Below are 21,226 nucleotides of genomic sequence, written 5' to 3'. Positions count from 1 at the left end.
ATCCGATCTAAGCACTTTCATGTCTGTGACCCGTTGTCACAAAATTAATGCAAAATCACTATTTCATATTCGAAAGATGAGCCAAACTCCTTTTCTGTCCAGTTTTAATGCATTTTCTATTTCTTTTATCTATTTTCTCTTACAAATTAACATGTTTTTGTTTTTACACAATAGCTTTTCATTTTTAACTAGTGTCAAACAAAATTGACAAGATGATGTAGTCTTTTTTTATGATTTTAATATAATATTTTTTCATTAACTATTTTAATTAAGATAGCTATGATTTATTTTCATGTTTTGTTATTATAAAATAAAAAAAAATTGTTTGTCTTTCCCTAAATGAACAAATTTTGTTCAAGGTAGAGCTGGTGAGTTGAGTTCTCTCTTGCTGAGGTCACGTCCTCAGCCAAGCCAGTAGCAGAAATCAGATGCAGTGACCAGTTTCTAACTTGAGGAAGGTGCCAACAGATGGTTTGACAAAAAGGCAGGACTTCAAAAAACATGAGTTAATTCATCAAATTAATGTTCAGGAAATGTAGACAGTACTATAAAGGGCAGGTTATCCTCCCGCAGCAGTGTGTCGCAGTGAGCTTGTCGCAGATATTTTTGATTTAAGCCCACTATTGAAGCGTGGTCTGTGCTATGTTATTCCACGCCACAATGCAAGACGGACAATCACAAACTAGCTGTGGGTCTAGATACGGCTGAGGCAGTGAGGAAGTGGAAAAACTTAAGGAGCAAGTTTGTGCGACAAGGGAAGGACATGAGGGCAAAAACATGACGGGGATCCAGGTGGAAAAAGGGTCCTAGCGTTCTCGCGCACCTCGCTCTTCTAGCTGGTCCATCTTCATGTGTTGTTTTCTACAAAGTCATACAAACAAAACAAGCTGGTAAGGTACCAAACAGGAAATATAGATAGTACAGAGCGTATGTAGATTTGACCAATCAGAGGCCTCCTGTCTGTGGCACTGTCTGCAGTCATCTACAATTTTGGAGAGGGGTACCAGAGTGTCTGCGGAAGGTGCTGGGGCACATCTGCGTTCACTGCGACACACATGCAGAGGACCTGGTCTCTGAGTGTAAACGAGCCTTAAGGTACTAATTTTTACACTTATCAGCAAAACAAAGTTAATTTAGTAGTAAGAAGTCTCATAAGACTAGTGCCTTGCAGCATTCACTGAGACAAAAATATAGAACCAGCAATCGTATATAGAACAAAAAATATAGTACCATCTTTTACACGAACGTTTAATTTTAAAATTCTCATGCCTGGCTGGATAAAAGTAAAGTGATTTATATGTATTATAATGCTCAACTATCTAATCGATGTAATAGTTTGACTCAGAAATATAATTTATCAATTTATGCAATTTAACAGACAGGTTCTGTTTGGGGAACAGTAGCTCCATTGGCAACTCTCAGCCCCTGAGAAAAAGTAGAAAGCATGTGAGCAGAAAGAGGTGAGCCATGCACACTGATCCTCGCTGACTCCATGACCCTCATGTTTTTTTTTTTCTCTCTTCAAATTTAAGCCATTCTTGTCAATGCTGGGATTCACATCAGCTCCTTCAGAAATAAGAAACACCAATCAATAGCAGAACAAATTTGGAACATTGTTGTTCTAAAACCTTGGCCGGAGTCCACCAGATCTCTCTGTCTCTTTTTTCCAATTAAAACATTATCAACCTCAGATAAACAAGGAATTAAAGCATTCAAGATAAAAATAAATAAATAAATAAATAAAATAAAACAATATTGCATTTCCAACAGTGGATAGTTTTGAAATTGATTTAAATATATATATGTCAGATCTAAATAAACAGTCATCTAAGGATATATAAACTTTTGGATTTAAAGAAAGTAATTCCTTTCTATTTAAGAAAAAAAGGCTATATAAAGTCTTTATACAGTGTATCCAAAAATACTGTATAGTATCAACTTTATATATAGTTAAAGGCACCATTTAATAATAAACCCTTTTAAGCAAGTAAAAAAAAATTACTTTCATTTAACCCTGATTTTTGTATCAAAATGTTTGTACTGGTCTCATGTAATACTTTAACCTTAAGTGGCACGTTATCATTAGCTTTAAGTGAAATATCCTCCTTTTCAGAAGTTAACATTTGAAAACACCTTTTTGTAAGTGATTATCCATATAATATCTTTGCCAGTGAATTGAATTTCTAAATATTATTTTAAAAGAGGCTGTCCAATCCAATTCGAATTCAGTTTATTTATATAGTGCAAATTAACAACACTTGTCATATCAAGGTACTTTAGAGAGACAAAACAGTCAGATTTGTTAAAAGTTTCCATAAAGGTAAACCAGCTGATTGTGTTGAGTCAGTGACACGCATAACTTGTCATCCAGGATTAGCTGGCAGCAATGATATTTCCTTGCATTTTGCCATTGTCTCTTCTGCAATCTCTCTCACAGACAGTGGAGAGGAAGAATTCCCTTAAAACACGAAGACAGAAGCAGCCATAAAAACTTAACAAATACAGCAGAATGGGTGAATAGAATAAGGCAGAATGATGAAAAGTGGTCCCTATGTCCTCCAGCATCCTAAATTTTTTTAACTATAAGCTTTAATAAAAAGGAAAGTTTTTAACCATACCTTAAAATAGGCATGGAGTCTGCCTCACACACTAAAACTGGTAGTTGCTTCCACAGGAGAGGAGCCTGGTAACTTGAAGATCTGTTTCCCACAAGACCTGTAAAAATTCCAGGAACCATTTAATAAATGTACAGTATGTATGTGCATAAAAAACATATGTCTTGGTACCATTCCAATTTTCAATATGTCTCTCAAATGGAACACCCTGGTAGTCCTGCAATTATTACTGTATCTGAAAAAAATAATCTAATGCTTGAGAGTGCTGGCACATAGAACAGGTAACTGAATGTCGTGGAAATTCAAAATTGTTATTTTAACTTTTTCAGAATAGTGTCTCCTCAATTTTGAATAACTAAACAGATGTTGCACTGAACAGGTATCTGAAAATGTATCATTTTCAATCAAAATGATATCAGGACATTACAGTATGAATATTTTCAAACGCCCTGAAATTTGTATTTTTTGTTCTAGTTGTGTTTTTGTCTCAACTTGCTCACTCACCCTTCAGCTACACATACAGAGAAAGGCACAAATGTGGACTAATGCTGGTCTAATTGCAGCACCAGAGCCCTGAATCATCATTTAGACGGCTTTTTAGAAAACTCAATCGTGTGGACGAGCAGAGTGAACTAATTATCTGCATGCTGTTTTCCCAGCCAAGCTAGTAATTTAGCAGCAATTGACCTCCTGCAGTTTGCCAGCAAATGAAAACACGCAGGCCAGTCTGCTAACGAAGGCTCTAAAGACCCCAGGGTTTGTCCCTACTCTGCTCGTCACAGTGGACATAGAACCCCTCACTTCACTTCCAATTTACTTCTTTACTACCTCCCGGGGAGACATCATCGTCCCCACACTGTGTAATCACTTAACATGGCTTCTGCAGACGAAGGGCCTGTTGAGAGAAAAACTCAATACGAAGATTGTTGTCAGGACTCAGTGCATGTTTTTTCTATTAGATTAAATGACTTCTGTGGGACTATGTCTTCTCCACTTGTTTATAGCCACAATCTCAACATGTAGAGCAGCCTATTTGCTCCAAACCAGGAATGAAAAGCTCTTTGTAAGCAAAGATTTGTATAAGGACACAGAATGGTAAAGATCTGATGAGTGATTTAATGTCAACACTTGGGTCACACTCATGCATTTGGTTGTTTTTTTTAGCAGATGTGATGCTTCTGTTTTTCTTTCATTTATTGGTTTGCTCCTATAGGCCCCTAAAATCCTTCTTATAAGGAAAGAAAATCTCAACTTGGATCCTTTTTCTGTTTGAAAATGGATCAGTGAGAGACTGGTCGTCCTCCAACTGGGAGAAGGGACCAATTACCAGCTCAAACCCATGTTTAAGTGTCTTTGGGAAAAACAACAAATCCCCACATTAACTCCTGAAGGGCTTATTTCACACACCAAGTGGTATAACCTGCCATATGAAAGTATTTTCTCCACTGGAACTTTTCAGATTTAGTTTAAATACAAAAACCAAGTTTGACATATTTTATTACAATTTTTTTTTTTTGCACCTAGGACAATGTTAAGTATTTTATAAATGATAAGTAGCAAGAAAGAAAAATAACAGCAATCTTCAATGTCTCATCACATCTCAAAAGTATGAAATACTTTATCATCCTTTGCTTGGATACCGCCTCACATAAAGTGCAACAGTGCAACAAACGGACCACAGAGTTTGACCAATTCAAACCGACAGTAGTGCAGCCTTCTGTTAACATATCTTAGTTTAGATACATCTTTGAAAACTAGCATTGTAAAGGCTAAAGAAAATGCCACACATGATAGTGATAGTATAAAGTAAGGTGAGGTTTTACAATATCCTGAGCAGTTAAGAAACTATTTTAGCACTCTTTAATCTATCATCCATCTGCAGACATCCACATATCAGGTGACATAATCTCTCAACAGGACTATTATTAGTGGTTTTCTGCACTCCAACACAATGGTTAAAGAGTGACTCTTTTTATATGGCACCTTAACGGATTTTTGTCCCCACATACAAAATTAACAAAGTAACCCATATAGAACCATCTCTTGGTTGCAACAGCATAATGCTGGTTAATATTTTTTTATAGCAGGCACAAGGAGATTAGTCCAAGTTTATGATTGAGATAGAATGAGCAAAGTAATGACTAGGAAAAATGCAAAACCAGCCAGATAACAAACCTAAAAATGCAGAAAGAGCCTCAGTGGAATACATTTTGATGAAAGCATCTCCCCATGTTACTCCAGCCTAAAGTTCACATCATTGGAGAATCTCTGGCTTGAAAATTACTGTTGATATATTCTTTAAATTTAAACTGACAAAGTTTAAGCCATTCTGCATAATAATAATGAGCATTTTAATCTCCTGGCATAAAGTCTCCACATATCAAACCCTGGTAGAGACATATTCCAAAGGAATTGATTCTGCAGTTGCATTCCCATTGCAATATGGGATTCTAAAGCTGTATAGATCTTTTGGATTTCAAATAAACAGCACATTGTTTAAATGTTTGTTTTAACTAGGATATAATGTGTACTATTTAACTTCCACTTCCCAATGTTCTGTTTTATGTTGCGCTATCTCATAATTGTGATAGGATACATTAATTATGGGTTTGGAATAACAGAATGGGATAAAATAAAGGGGCATGAATACTAGCAAGTCATTGATGGTGCAAATAAATAAAAAAACAGGTCAATGCCCTTGACTGCAGGATTCATTATTCATATTGCTTCCTTAACTGTGTTGTTCATTTTAGAGGAGTGAAGAATTTTCACGACAAGCTTCTAAAAGTAAAACCCCTGCAAAAAGATTGGTGTTATTATGGAGATTGTTAGGTAGTACTAAATCAAACAAAGTTTTTAGTCTGTCATTAGTTTTTGTTGTTTATTTGTTTCTTTTTTTTATATGTGTGGTGTGGTGATTATCTGTACATATCAGACAGACAGTCATAAAAAAGTTCCTTCTTGTGGCTGCTAAGGTAAACATTGTGGCCTAATTAAGAGTACATAAATGCTCCAATGTGATGTGTTAATGCACTTGTGTGTACGTGTTGGCTGGCCACAAGGATCATTTTGATGGTACAGTTACTGTGAAAGTATTTTTTTACCATCAGTGATGCCAGTAACTCGGGGAGACAAAATACATCTGCTGACAACATGTTTGGAACCTTGTAAGGGTGGAAACGGCTAAGTAACATGGATTTTGAGCTGAGTCCTTAAGTGTAAGTAAGATTACAACAAATCCCTGTTTCTGCTTTGAATCAGATGACTCGTGTGTTGATTTAGAAAACTTTTAATAATGGCCTTTTGTATGGATTTGTCATACTATAGTTGTCAGAGAGCAAAATCATACCGTAAGTCTTTGTAAATAATTTTAGATAGTTTTTTTTTTTTTTTTTTTTTAACCAGCAAGCTGCTAAAACCTCAGCTAAGGATTCATAACTTCAGCTGTTTCCGCTTTACAGCTGATATTATGAACTCGGCCTAATCAATTATTTTTCAGCTGAAGGACAACAGCCAACAGTTTGATATTATGATGCCTGTCAGAATCAATAATTCACATAAATGAGGTGTTCTAGCTGCAGAACCAGCAGAGGAGCTGCACCAGCTTCAACTCCACCCAACTAGCTTCAACCCAATCAATATCAGCCTAACCAACCAAGAAAGTTTTGGGCTAGTTTGGTTTTTGGAAAATATTCATGAGAAAATTCTGTCAAAATAGTTGTCATTAAATTTTGTCTTTACAGTCACATCATTAGTTCTTTACTCTTTAAGCAGCTGTATCTTTTTCTCAATATGCATGTAATAGTTTGATGCTTTGTAAAGTAGTTCTAGAGAACATTCAGATTTGGTTTATTTTGGCTCTCCCAGGTGGACAAAAGCTATCTTGTTTTGGCCGAAAAAGACTGCATTTCCAATGAGGAGCAGCGCATTACATGATAAAAACCTGAACTCCTGGTCGCCTGCAGTCGAAACAAAATACAATTGTTTCCAGTGGCTGTCTGAAAGATGAGTAGCGATGAGGTAATGAATCAAATTGTGGTGAAACATATGTCATATGCGGATGTTGAAATTAAGACATGTTTATAGTGGAAATGAAATGTTCAACCAAACTAGCTTAATTCACGAGATCGTGTCTTACTATTATCATAACTATATTAGAAAAGCGGAAAGTATAAAAGCAAAATTAAAAAAAATAAGCTTTGTTTTATAATTTTTTGGTAAGGGCGCCATCATGTTGCAGTACCTCAAACGGTGAAGTCACTGGGATTGGTCAGTTCTAGCTCTTGTAATTGTATACATTGGATATGCTGGCAACACATCACAAAAATAAAAGATTTGGTTCAATTGAAGATGAAGCTGAAATGACCCTAAAGTGTCTAAATCACATTGCCTATGCTTTGGAGCCCCTTCACCATGTGATGCCATAGGAAGGAGAGAAGAGGCAGTTTTGGAGCCGGGGTTCTTACTACTCCTGCTACCTCACAGAACATTGGTTCTGGAGGTTAGGTAAAGCAGTAGGCTTTCGAGTCTGGCAAGCTAGCAGTCCATTGGACAGTAGGCTAAAGCCTGAAGTTGCTCTGAATGTTTTTAATTTCACTGCCTACGAATTGTGTCATGATTAGCTTAAGAGATTTAACCCACATGCAGAACACCACTGGAAGCAGAGTAAAAGTTTAACAGAGTTTATTGAATGGTTTTCACAGTTATAACATGAACTGGTTCAGGCACAGGTCCGCGGCAGGAATCATTGATGTCTGCAGAGATGGATAGTTTGATTAGCCAGGCAGTCAAATGTTTGTTGAGTTAGATTATTCAGAATATACCTTGAAGAGGTCCAGACTGATCTTTGTGAGAGAGGGAACCGGTTGGGTCCAGAGACGGTTGGTTCAGCAGAGTGCTCAGCAGCAGCAGCATCTTGCTTCTTACTTGTGAGTGGCAGACCTTGATTTGAGTTTCCAGCTCTTCCTTGAGAGCAGCAGGAGGAGTCCAGATTGAAATCTTCAGGTTTGGCTCCCTTGGGCAGGCAGGCAGGTTTACATGCAAAGCTCATCCAGAGCTTTAGACTTAAGACGGATTTCCTGTGAGCAAAAGACAGAGTCAGGTTAGAATCAGGTTTCTCTCTGGAGACAACTAAGATTCTTTCAAAATAACAGAGGCTCAGGTTTGCTAACCAAACTTGGTCAACACTGCGGCGTTGAAGGAAGGTCTGGCTGCTGCTTATGTAGGAAGGTCTCCTGATGGGCTGATGAGCTTCAGGTGTGCTGGAGGGCTCCAGCCCAGGAGACCCATAGCGCACTCTGCTGGAGAAAGGTGGTAAATCTCCAGATCCCAACAAATTGGACAACACACTGACAGTCAGTCAGTAATAGAGCCTCATCTAGAACCTTATTTCAAGATCTGCTTTGTGCATACAAACAAGTTTTACCTATTTTAAGAGACACAAGCCATCTGAAGATCAGAATAGATAGAAAAACTTTGGTTTTAAAAAGTTTACTGATTCAAAGTTTGCATTCTTTTTTGTTCTTGTTTTTTTATGGGTTTCTGGTGTTGGTGGTAGCGCTGAACTGCACAGTTAACGTTTTAAGTAGACAATTTTAAAAAAAAGTGTGGAAATGTGATTTCTGAAATTGATTTGTCAAATCAATGAAAGCTTTCTTTAACACAAGGACTCACTGCTGATTGTGCAAATGAAGGTTTCAAAATTCTCTCAAACAGCTTTATATTAAACAGAGGAATTGATAAACAGGAAGCTTTATTAGTTGGTATTACACACTATACTAAAGCAGCAAGTTCAATTTGATAGGCAGATACAGGACCCTAGAATACAATGTTAATTTATGGTTTCATTCTGTCTCTTTCTGTCTGTCTGTCTTCATTATAAATACACCATTTTATACACTTTACTGAGACTAGAAACAGAGCAGACTGTGTACACTGCAGAATGACGCTACTGTAATCAGGATGTAGCTGTATCCGTGTCAACCGGCGGCCATGTTCCTTATGTTCTACGACTCTGTTGAACAGAGCTGCCATTGCTGATTAGTTTTGATTGGTATCATTTGTTCCTGTGTTTTGACATCAATCATCACACTTCCTCTTACAGCAACATTGTTCCTTCCCAGGTGGTTATATTTTGTGTCAGCCTGTGTGTCTGGCTGCTTGTTTCATTTCACAGGTGGCTCACTGTAAATCTATAGGAGTTAGAGAGAAGCAAACACATATTAAGTTGCTTTGAAGTGTGAAGGTGAGAGTCAAGGTGTTCATTGTAGAGAGCTGTCTGAATGCAGAGCTGCTGTTCTGGCCTTGGGAGTGCATCGATCTCTGTGATAGATCTGAGTTTGCAAAAGCATTATGCAAGGTTTATATCTTGCTAAACAAATTTTAGCAGGATAATATTACAGATAATATCTTACTGTTTTGAGTCCAACTAGACCTTATACAAAATATAAATATAAATATATATATATATATATATATATATATATATATATATATATATATATATATATATATATATATATATATATATATATATATATATATATATATATATATATATATATGATATAAAATTCTATTATATTTGCACAAAAATATGTATCTGAGTGTCCCATTTTGTATTAAATTAGCTAAACAGATACACTTTTTGTCTATACCCTGATTTAAAGAGATGTGTTTATATGTCTGTTGAGGATCAAAATCAATGATGAATTTATCCTTTTTCATTCCATCCAAAAATGCGGAATGGTTTGTTTTTGGTTTAAAAAAAATATCTGTATTTTAGAGGATTAATCTTCTGCTACCATGCTCTACAAATAAACTGCTAAGGAACCTGCGTTCAAATTAAATTTGGATGGCAGAAACGCATGCAGCGTCATCCCTTGACTTGATGTCTGTGTTCTACTACTATCCTTAAAACACCCAACTAAAATCTAAAATGTTTATTACATTAATTTTTTTCAGATTGTAATTTTCCATAGGCTTCATTTTCTTTAAAGCACCATAAAAATAGTGATGTATCTAAAAAAATTAAAACATATTTCACTTGGCTGTTTCCCTGAGGCTGTTCCATTGTACGTACATGTGGGTTGAAATAATTATATGTCAGGGGAATGCATCTCCTCCACAAGCTATACAATTGCCCCCACCCCACCTTCAAACTTTTTATAGCTTTTAAATTTTTACCCAAGTAGAAACAAGTATAATCATGAATGGCGCTGGAAGCTAGACAAAGTAACGTTACTCCCTCTGACATCTCACTCTGTCTAGCTTTTGCTAAAAACCTCTTTTACATGGCCTTTTCATAAACAAGCCCTAGATTATTTTACCACTACTTACTGTTAGGGTGATGAACACCCCTTGTTTCCAGTGACAGTCCCCATTTTGGACCACTGTCTTGAGCAAAAGATGTCACTGAAAATCTCCCACATTTTAACCTATGTTAATGATAAATGAGAAAAAAAGAAATAAATCCCATAAGCTCTTGAGGTAGCTGTGTAAAACAGTAGCCTATGCCTCTATTTCTTCACTTTTTAGATATCAAGCTTGAGGTTACTTTTTAAAGATATCTAGATACAAAATTAAACAATTATGGTGAACCTTTCTATTTTACTTCATCTTATCAAATCTTATAATTGCTCACATTTTTATTCATGCTGGTAACATAGACAACATTCTAAAGAAAATCAGCTTTTACCAACAGCACGTGGTACACTGCACATTTTGAATGCTTCCGACACTACTGTTTATGTCATACAAATACAAAGCCAACTAAATCCTTAAAAAACCTCTCTGTATTTACCCTTATTTAATAACTGAAGGGAATGAGCTGCTCTGCCCTGCATGTGTGATTTATAGCCCCTGTAAGAAGTGAAGTAATCTGCCCAGAATGCACATCTGAAATAAGTAGCAGTTTAGAGATTCAACTTGTGGCACAACAAAATAAGTCTAGCTGATGACATGAGTGAATGTCTGCCAGATGAAAAAAAATAAGGAAAAAAGTTTTGTGGGAGCGTTATGTCTGACTTGCAGCTCAGTTTTTGATCAGGCACTTCATATTACCAGGTCATTGTCAAATACATTGAGGAGGTTTAGAATAGGAAAATAAGAGAGGTTTGGAAAGAAGAAAAAAAACACTCTAAACTTTCCTTTTTCTTAACAAAAACAAAATTAGGAAATCTTCTTGGTTAGAGTAATTACAATGATGTTCTCTCTGGAAATGCCTACAGTATGTAGTCATGCCCTCTAACATAGGGGTTGCTCAGTGTACTGTGAGAGTACTGTAAGTATGAATGTGTTGGTAAATAATACTCAATCGTAATGATGCCTAAGAAGTTTTGCAGACAGAATGGCACCTTAATTGAGATCCTGTCAGTCTACTGCAGAAAGCACAGGCAAATATCACAAAAAAACATGAGTAGAACTTAACTCCTTTTTTTATGTAGTAAGACAGGCTGAACTCGATATGTTGTCTCGATATATATAATAAAAATCTATATAAAGGGGAACATCCAAAGGCATGGACAGGTTGATCACAAAGAGACGATGCCAAGGAAAAAAATGGATATCTACTGGAAGAAGAAGGAAGTCTTTAACTTTGAAGAGAGGCAGATGAGGAGAGAGGAGATGTTATGAACTGTGCACAGGCACAACTCTTCATTAAATCATGGTGTCTAATAAGCATCTTGATGTGGCACACCTGTGAGGTGGGATGGATTAGCGCAGTAAAGATTTTTTTTAGTTCATCTAAAAAAAATGTGAGCAAATCCAAAAGTGTTGCGTTTGTATTTCTGTTGAGTGTATATAAGTTCCATAATGGGCCTTTTGTGTCATCTGTTCTAAGATAATTTCATGTTTATGTTCTGTAGGATATTTTACCCTCCTATTATAACTGTTGTCAAACTGTTGTCCCATCTGAAGGATTACAGTGCAAATTAGTGAAGGCTATACATTTTATAGTTTTTGTTTGTATTGTGTGTTTGTTAATGCCTAATTATTGTCCTGATAAACAAACAACAAAGGAAACATAGTCTTGGCCCCCATGAAAGGATGGTTAAAAGGACAGTACGAATTGTGACTTGGACAAAGGTATATACAGTATTCAGGACAAATAAAGTTGTTTCTTCAACTTACTTGACTGTGGATATAAGCTAGAGGAAAGGACATGGATCATATGTTGATTACAGAACTCTCTCCAAAACTGTAAAATGAACTTGGGCAAAATTGATATGGAGATTCTGTAGCCTGAATACTCTCCAGGCGAGCGTCTCTCAAACTTGTTGGATGATGGCAATTTGATGAGAGGAACCAGGAAAGTTGTATTAGAAAATCAATAAACAAGGTTTAGTACTTATTAAAGGTCAGCACACCAATAATTGGGTGCATGTACTGTATAGGTGAAACACTAAATGATGGAGAATGGGAAGTAAGAGGAGGAACTCAGCAGGTGAACAAGTCACAAGTCTTAACAATAAATATTTGGAATATTTGGAACATGTTTGAAAGCATAGATTTCTACCAGAACTAGTCACACATCACCAAAAAGGTCTTGGTAACTGTTGCGTAACAATAAAACCAAGATTTATGCTATAAAAATACTTTGAAAAAATATGATAAAAGTGACAGCTGGTTTGGCAGTTATCAGAAACCAGGCATTGTTGGTGAGCTTCTTATACTGGGAGTGTTGGCCTAGTGGTTAGAGGAGTGTGCCTGTGCTCTGAGAAGGTTGCAAGTACCCATTTCGATCTACATAACCTGTGATCTGCGTTCCTGAGCAAGACTCTTAACCCCACACTGCACCCTGGGCGCCACACAATGGCAGCCCACTGCTCCCCAAAGGGATGGGTTAAACTTTAGAGAGTGAATCACCCCATTGTGGGAAAGCAAAGGGATTTACTTATTCTCTTCTTCAAAATTCTGTCTGGAGTATAATCCTGTCCATCATCAGTCTACTCCTCTGTAGTTTCATGTAGTCTGGATAGAACAATCGGCTTAGTGTTCTTAATCCAAGCTTTGTGAAAGCAACATATAATTGTCAAATATTTCCTAAAATATATTTACTGGAATTGCCTTTGGTTGAGTCACTTCTCTGAATCCAGGGATTGTTGTGGTCCGTCCCCACAATTAATGGCTCCTGACCTCCCTGTAACCCAGTGACCTTCCTCTTGTGGGGCTCCTCTTTAGTTAACATTTGTTTTTTTATTGTGTGCCCCTTCCTAATATTTTCTACTATATCCCCTAAATTTCACAATTTGTGAAAGTTGCAACCTGTCACTGGCCCTACCCAGGTACAAACAATACCCACCGTCTTTGTTTTTGCTTTGTTTTTCTTTAAATTAGTTTCCAAGAACCTGCAAACATTTCCTTTTTACATTTTTTCTAATGTCCCTGTAAAATGTGGGATTTGTGGGAGTGGTTAGGGGAAAGGTCCTTGGTGGCTTAAAGGCATGTTTTGATTTTTTTTTTGTGCAAATATTCCTGGGATTTTCTAAATATTGATTCTTGCTTTTTTAACTTGTTTTACTTTAGTTGTTTTTGATGCAGATTTGCCACATAAACATACCCACTCTAAATCAACTTTGGCAGAGCATCTACCACAGATACTAATTAGACTCCCTGCTGACCTGTTGTAATTAAAAAGACACAAACATTTCTGTGCATGGTTTAACCTGTGGAAAATGGATTGTCTGGCTCAACCAAGTGTTCATTATAACATTTCATGCTCATTGCAATTAATGTCTCTTATAAAAGTTAGAAAAGGGCTTTATAGACAAATTAGAATAGAATAGGCAATTGGATTTGCCTCTAATTTAGAATATATAGTATAGTATATATAGTTTAGCTGTAGAACAATGACTTATGTGCATATTTGGTTAAATTCATATATGGTTGTTATTCCCTAGAAGAGGGAATAATGTAATTTTGTAAATTAATTGAAATTTTAGGGCCCCTGGCCTTTAGAGGTTATGCAGTCTTTCTCTTTGTTTATGCAGTGAGGTGTGGGAGCACACAAAGCTGATTGGCTGTCAGGAAGCTAAAGGGCAACAACCCCATTGGACAGGCAGGGGATCATAAACCCAATCGAAGGATGCCTGCCTGCACCCTAGTGCCCTAGCCGAGGACTAATTGCTTTTGGGGCTAAATGAGGATTTGAAACATTAATAGGCAAAATACACAATACATTTACTAACCAGTCGACAAGATGGTTCATTCATAACAAAAGTTCGGTTAACCCGTTCAACATCCAAAATCAGTGTAGTTGTGCAGCAAGACTAACAAAACATTAAGCGGGTCTTGCGGGCTTGGATATGCGACCCACAAAACTCAAAATTATTTGTACCTGACCAGAAATCAGCTCCATTCCTTTCAAATGTACTGTTACTATTGCTCCTTTTTATCATTATCTGATCCTGGATCTGCATCACGTATGAGCTGTCCACTGTGATTGATAGGTAGGTTTTAGGCTACTTATGGTATAGAAAAAGGAGCCAACCTATCAGATCCAGGGTGGCCACAGGGATGGCCAATCAGATTTCAAGGATAGCCCTTGTCAACCCAGGCCACGGCCCATAATCGTCCCTGTTCACGTTTGGTCAGTTGGGCTTCTTGTTCTAAGGGAGGACCACTGTTAGTCTGGCAGTAGCTGGGCCTTCAACCATGGTAGCTTTGTTCTGCAGCTCTGCCAGCCTTTTCTCCATCAGAGCCTGTGTTTCTGTGTCCCTCTGCTCGAATAAGAAAGGACACACCTCCATATGTTGGCTCTAGGGGAGCTGAAGTCCAAAGTGCAGAACTGAGATAGCTTTGACAGAGGAGGGTGGCTTCTCCTCCTTGATTTTGCACTCCATACGAACTCTGTTTTTCAGGGCAAATGTAAGAGATTCTGGCGTAGTTGGATACATCACCTTCTTTTCTGGTAAGACCACGATGCCATGCAGGACCTTTTATAGGCAGAGGCTTTGCTTTAAAACTGGTGGGCTTCTCACCATCCTGCGGCTTCTTTTGGACACGTCTTTCCTGGAGGCTTTTCTCTATCTCCAACTCAAACCCTTCAGGTACAGTTGGCTCCTTCACAGGGGGCTTCTTTAGCTCCTCAGAACCGTCTGGAATCTGTTTGTTGAGCTCTACGACTTTAAATTGAAACTTCTGGAGTTTTTCCAGCTCTGCGCTTCTCTTCACTGTAGTTGACCAGCTTCTCTGAGGATCATCAGCTGGGGCGAGTGGGGTTGTGTGATATGCAGGTGGTTATTCTTTACCTGAGATGGCCCTCTCTCTTGAGTTTTGTGACTGCACATGTGGTAGGGGGTGGGGGTCCCCTTCTTGAACTGCTCAATCTGCTAAGCCTTAGTAACATGACTACCAGGCTCCTCCTTCCTGTTCATGTGGCCTGCAGACAGGTTAAACGGTTTGGGTACTGTGGCTCCTTTTCCGACCTTCATGGGGAACAAGGGCTGGCGTAGTTGATGTTAAAAGTGCACCTCCTTCTGCGCTGTGACTGATGAAGTTCTTGCTTTAATACGGGAGTCTGTGCTAACAAGAGCAGCTTTTTAGCTGGTCTACTTTTTCTTGCTCCAACTCCAGCTCTTCAAGTGACATTTGTTACATTATTAACTGTATAGGGGTTAATTTGCACCCAATACAGTGTCCACAGCAAGCACAGTATCCCTGTGCAAACAGCATGGGCTAGTGTGAGGAAGCGACCACCAGTGAATTCAACGTGATGAGAGCAGTCACCACAGCCTGCTCTCTCCAATGTGCTTCCCTGTGAAGTGATGGCTCCTGACGTCATCACTTCTACTCCTGAAAATTCTAAACTTTTCTGTGAAATCGCGTCACTTGGTTGTGACCTAGGCTGAAGGAGTGAAGACCAAGCTGCCTCTCCAACTGTTTTGTAAGTCCAAGTAAGTTTGTATTGAGGTTAAATTTGGTTAAAGTGTACTGTTTCATTTGTGGAACTTTTTTCTTTGTAATAAACTCCACCCTTTTTTCTCTTGAAACCTTTTGTTTCAACATTCAACATGTGGTTTAGTTCATATCAATCTTACATCCTGACTTGTGGTGGTAAATTTTTGATCTTTGGAATATTGTTGCTGATTCATTAAATTGCCCATATGTAAGTATAGAGAGAAATCCCTAATTGGGCACAGTTGCTGTAATTTTCATGTTTGTTTGTGCCTTGCAATTAGAAATATTTCAGCAGCCAATTTGGCTCTTTGGGATGTTTTTGAAGTAAAAGTAATTTGAATCACAGTGCATTGAAACCATCCACGTGTACTGCACTGATAATTTATTGCTGAAAACATCTGAATGAAATGAAAAGTTAAAAATACTCCTCAGCAAGCAGCTGGCTTTCAAGAGTGAGGAAGAAGATTTCATGGTGAATATGTTCATAATGTTGGTAGCACTCTAAGCTCTTAGTGCCAAAATTATTCATTGATGAATTCTTGAGATGAGATTCAGACACAGCTGGCTGCTAAGCATAGTTTTTTTTGGTTGCAATCTTTATCTCTTTGATAGAAAAAAAAGGAAACAAAAAACAAGTGTACGAGACGTAAGCATCATGGTATAGCCTGTCTTCAAAATCTCCCCAATGCTGAATCAAATTTAGTGGTTCAGTCTACAGCTATCTTAGCAATTACAGCAGTTTCCCACGGGCTGTGGCATGAAACCCTGTTAGCTAATATGCTAATGAAGACAAATGGAGGTAATCCCTCTGCTCTTAGGATGTCTGTGTAGTAGAAAAAGTGAGAGGGAGACATGGAAGAGAGAGACTGAGACAGCTTAAGATAGGATAATGAAAGTTTACCAGATAACTACACAAGGAAATCTCAATGTTTTTTTTCCGGCAGCCTTTTGGTACTTAGAAATATTCCTGAATTCCTCTGAAGTTTGCATTATGTAGGGTTTGTCTAGAGCATGTTAGTAAAAACATCAAATCCTCTTTGCATGAAGGACAGCTGCTCTGACACCTGATGAGGTTTTTGTTGCTCACTGTTTTGGTTGATTTCAGTATAAACACACAATTCATCACACTGCTGTTTTGTGGACATTTTGTGTGTCATAAAAGGAAGCAGCATAATGACACAGAGCCCATTATACATGGTATTTAGAGATTAGACTAACAGTGTGGTTTTGTGGCCTGAGTTGTGCTGATTGTATCCATGTGTTTCAGAGGATGTTCATCCTTAGATGAAGCTGACACATAATGAGCTAATAAATGCCAACATACCTTTTCCATGATGGGGTTCCGTGTGGGTTTTATGGGAATAAGGTTTGGAAATGATGAGCAATGACCAAGTGCTGTAGCCCTATCTACTCAGAAATACAAATTAGTAGTGTTTTCAACTTGTCTGGGCAAACAAACTGTCGTATAATAGTATGGAAAGCTTTTGAGGCTGAAACATTTTCAGAAAACTCTTCCTTTTAGAAGCGTTTTCCATGTAATTTCTTAGTCAGTAAAAAATGTCAAGGTTTTTAAAGCTGCAACAATTTACGTAGGAGGATTACACAAATGTTAAAGAAAACTTAAAAAGATTTTTAATGTGATTAAGATCTGCAGTGTCATTAATAAAGCACTTTTAAAGACCTGCACAAAACTGGGGCCTGAAAGTTGAGCAAGCAGAAGTCCAAATATTTTGCTTTGGATGATACATACTTGACTTTCTCAGCCTAATCATCAATAAACCGTGCAAACTTGGTCTCCAGTGTTCAGATAAGTCATTGGCTTGGCAGTAATTTTCAAAAATATCATGTAATCTTAACCAAATGTAAATGTAATAAAATGTCTTTTGCACCAAGTCTCTCCTACACTGTTTACATTTTGCATAATGTCTCTACTATACTGTTTACATTTTGATCACTGCTGCACGTTATAAATGGAAATATTCACTGCTAAGCTGCTGCTCATTCACTGTCGGAAAGCTTTATGTAACAAACTTTTGTCTTGTATACACTTTGTGTATACAAGATGACAATAAAGTTTGTCTAAGTCTAAGTCTAGTTTACAGTTTGTTAACACCCCTAAGATATATTTGGTCAAACACTTGGTCACTATGAATTATTTCATTCACAACCCCCATATCCCAATTAACACAATTTAAGTCTAAGGATAATGAAATTCACAACACCTACAGTTGTGCTTAAAGCTTACATACCCTATATATATATATATATATATATATATATATATATATATATATATATATATACCTGAAAAATAAGATAATGGAAAAAATGCCCACCAGGCAACCCCCAAACCAGTTACAGAGACCAAGTGAGGTACCATCAGAAAGTCTACTAGAAGATGTGAATGCAGTTCTGCAAACAACTCCTACATCAACCATTACTGAAACCACTGAGCTGAAATAAATCGCAGCAACAGTGATCCTAGATACCAGGGGCTTAGAGAAGAGCTGGAGAAAACCTGGAAGGTCAAGGCATCAGTGGTGCCCGTGGTCATTGGGGCACTTGGGGCAGTGACCCCCAAACTTGAGGAGTGCTTACAGGAGATCCCTGGAAATACATCATTCATCTTGGTCCAGAAAAGTGCAGTTCTAGACAAAGCAAAGATACTGTGCAGAACCTTCAAACTCCCAGGACCAGAGTTTGGAAATATATATATATGTATACGTGTGTGTATATGTATGTTTTATGTGGGGGCCCGTGAAATGATTATATTGACAATCAGAAGTGACGTTTTGGTCTACAAAAAATACTGAAAAATGTCAACATCGTGTCACCAACACTTTAACTCACAATAGCATAACTTGAAAATTTGTTAATGTTTCAATCCATGCGCCATGTCATTTTAAGTTAATTCACTGTGCTCAAAGAGGAATTATCTTCAACAAATGACTTCTTGTTTATGGGGCAAATACATTCATGGTAGATAACTTGGCATGACGGCATTCACCTTTATTTTTGACTGTTATGTTTTCAGTGTCCCAAAGTGACATAAATACCATTACCTCAGTCATATGCTGTGCAATTCTGGTGTTTTTTTTTGCAGAATGTAAGTATATTTACCTCTGCCCATTTTGATTACAGGCGATCATCTTGTCTACTCCTATCTGTCCATTCAGAAACATTGACCACTGTCTGCTATTTGCAAACAAGCTCCAAACTGATTTTGGGTTGATCCCTTAGTTGGGACCTTCTTGATGATGACAAGTTTTATTTATTAATTTTATTTATTTATATTTATATATATTTATATATATATATATATTTATTTCGGACAGGCTGAAACTTTTAAGTATTTCGTAACTTTGTTAAGGGTTGTTTCTGTGTCCTTTTACTGTTAGTTCCCTCTGCTTCCTTGTCGGCGAACACCTTTTGATGCAAACAAGTGCAGAAATAAATGCTTCCTGCTCTTCCAGTTTAATCAAATGATATTAAGTTATCATCTTCCCAGTCTAAATTAACATTTATCTACAAGCAAGGTCAGTGTTATCACTATATTGTGGCAGAAAAAAAAAATTGTTTCTTTTTCGACAGTGGCGTTGGATGTAGGAGTTTGCCCTGAAATCGAAGGGTTGACGGTTCAAATCCCGGCTCTGACTTTAATTGTCGTGTCCTTGGGCAAGACACTTCACCTGCATTATCTACTGATGGCCCGGTGGCGCCAGTGTACGGCAGCTCCGCTTCTGTCAGTGAGCCCCAGGGCAGCTGTGGCTACAATGTAGCTTGCCACAATCAGTGTGTGAGTGTGTGCGTGAATGGGTGAATGAATGTAGAGTAGTTTGGTCAAGTCTCCCGACTTGAAAAAAGGCGCTATATAAGTACATGCCATGTACCATTTTACTAAGTTAATATTCTCCTTATTTTTTCCTGAATTTAATTGCATCACTCTTTTAACCTTCATAGCACTTGAGAAGATAAGAACTAAGGGTGTAAAGCTAGTTAAAAAAAAAATTGTGACTCTTCGATAGAGTTCAGAGTTTGCCTTTAAACTCTATAACTTAGAAACTCAGTACAAGGACAGCAAAAAGACATTTGTGCTTGTGTTGTGATGACTACATCTAGGGAAATAGAATTGTCTTACCTTTCTTTTTAGCAACATTTTGTCAAAGTATGCAAGTTAATATGATGAGCAAGCATCTTGAACATCAGCAGCAACGTATAATTATTAACCTGACAACATCTTACTATGGGTAGATGTGATTATTTTCAGAACATAATCTCTCGCAATAGAAGATGCAGAGCGGTTCCCTTGCTGAAATGAGCCGTTGAGCTTCACTTTCTTTGATCATTTTTTGTTTTGGAGTTTCCTGATCGAGTCCAGCCTTCGTATCCATGAACAACTCAGTTTATAGAAACTTTTAAAGCTCAGTAAGCTTCTTGTAAAATTGTGTTTATTGCAGCACTCAAAGCAGCTCACAGTACAGAAAGAGCATAATTTTAAAACTTAAATTTGTGAGATTTAGATGCACGATAAAATACCTGGAAGTCCAAACTGTAACTGTTTTATTTAATAAAAACATACATTCAAAAAAGTCTTTTATGTGGGTCAGTTTAAAAAAAAAAACAGTAAAAAAAAGAAAACATTTTATTGCTCTCCTGTAAAGTTAAACTCGCTTGTGGCTGCCTCCCAATATAACTAATGAAAAAGTGCGTTGTAGAAAATGCTTAGTTGTGTTTCCAGTGTGCTTGTAATTTTCATAATTTGCATAGCAGCACACTTAAGAGTGTTGCCACAAACAAAACAACATTCCAGAATGAAACTTTCATCATAAACTTAACAGAGACACTCTGGATGCTTCGACACAATGTGTAACTAAAGCACTCATGATTAGACTGAACCACACCCATGATTTCTTCTTTTTTTTTTTACAATGCCTTAAGTGTTTGTAGCTCAAGTAGGAGAGAATACAGGAATACATAATCTATTTTACTTTTAGCCTAAATATTTAGTTTTGGATATATAGTTTCAAACTGAAGAGGTTTGGCTGCAACACTTGCTAAAGATAAATCTTTAATATTTCAATGAAGAATCACTCCAGATTATTTGGTCTTAGAGTTGAAGCACAGATAGTAAAGCAGGGGTCAAGCCGACTTGTTATACCATCAAACAGCTCTAGACTCAAAAATAAAATGATGCTAAACATTTTTAAAGATATTTCTAATTGTCACCAATTTGCACAGGATGGTTGTTTTCATTGAGGTTTATTGTTATATATGACCATGGGCATATATATATATATATATATATATATATATATATATATATATATATATATATATATATATATATATATATATATATATATATATATATATATATATATATATATATATATATATATATAGTAATGAAAATGTCTTGCCGGCAATGATTTTCCTTTTGAAAACATGCTGGGAGCAAAACAAGTAAAGCAGGAGTGGGCAATAATTTTCCTCAAACGACATACAAGCAACTCTGGTTTTTGTTGAGGGGCAGGGTATTGACTGAACAAATGTTTAGTATGTATTTGTATGATGTATCTAATTGGCCAAGTATTTTAAACAACAGTTTAAGCTTTTTATGGCAGCAATGGATAAGAACGTTTGCAAATATTGGCATATTGCAGGGATATTGTAAGAGGAAATCAAGACAAAAATTTATATATTTTTATTTT

The 21,226-nt window shown here is 37.0% G+C and overlaps 1 long non-coding RNA gene across 2 annotated transcripts in view; it reads right to left on the bottom strand.

Moving 5' to 3' along the window:
• Positions 1-21,226, bottom strand: part of LOC119777510 — a 74,794-nt gene that overhangs the window by 48,178 nt on the left and 5,390 nt on the right. Inside the window, exons 2-3 of one of the 2 annotated variants that reach the window (XR_005279924.1) lie at positions 2,619-2,715; positions 810-861 (exon numbers count right to left, since the gene is read on the bottom strand). This is a non-coding gene — a long non-coding RNA (uncharacterized LOC119777510). Of the gene's footprint in view, positions 1-809; positions 862-2,618; positions 2,716-21,226 lie in introns of those variants that run through there. The other variant, XR_005279923.1, reaches the window with a different exon arrangement.

This window comes from Cyprinodon tularosa, unplaced genomic scaffold (genome assembly GCF_016077235.1).
Source record: "Cyprinodon tularosa strain WSP-4 unplaced genomic scaffold, ASM1607723v1 ctg124, whole genome shotgun sequence".
In the NCBI taxonomy this organism is placed as follows: Eukaryota; Metazoa; Chordata; class Actinopteri; order Cyprinodontiformes; family Cyprinodontidae; genus Cyprinodon; species Cyprinodon tularosa.
The sequence above is the reverse complement of the archived record's forward strand: the minus strand, read 5'-3'. Positions and strand labels throughout refer to the sequence as shown.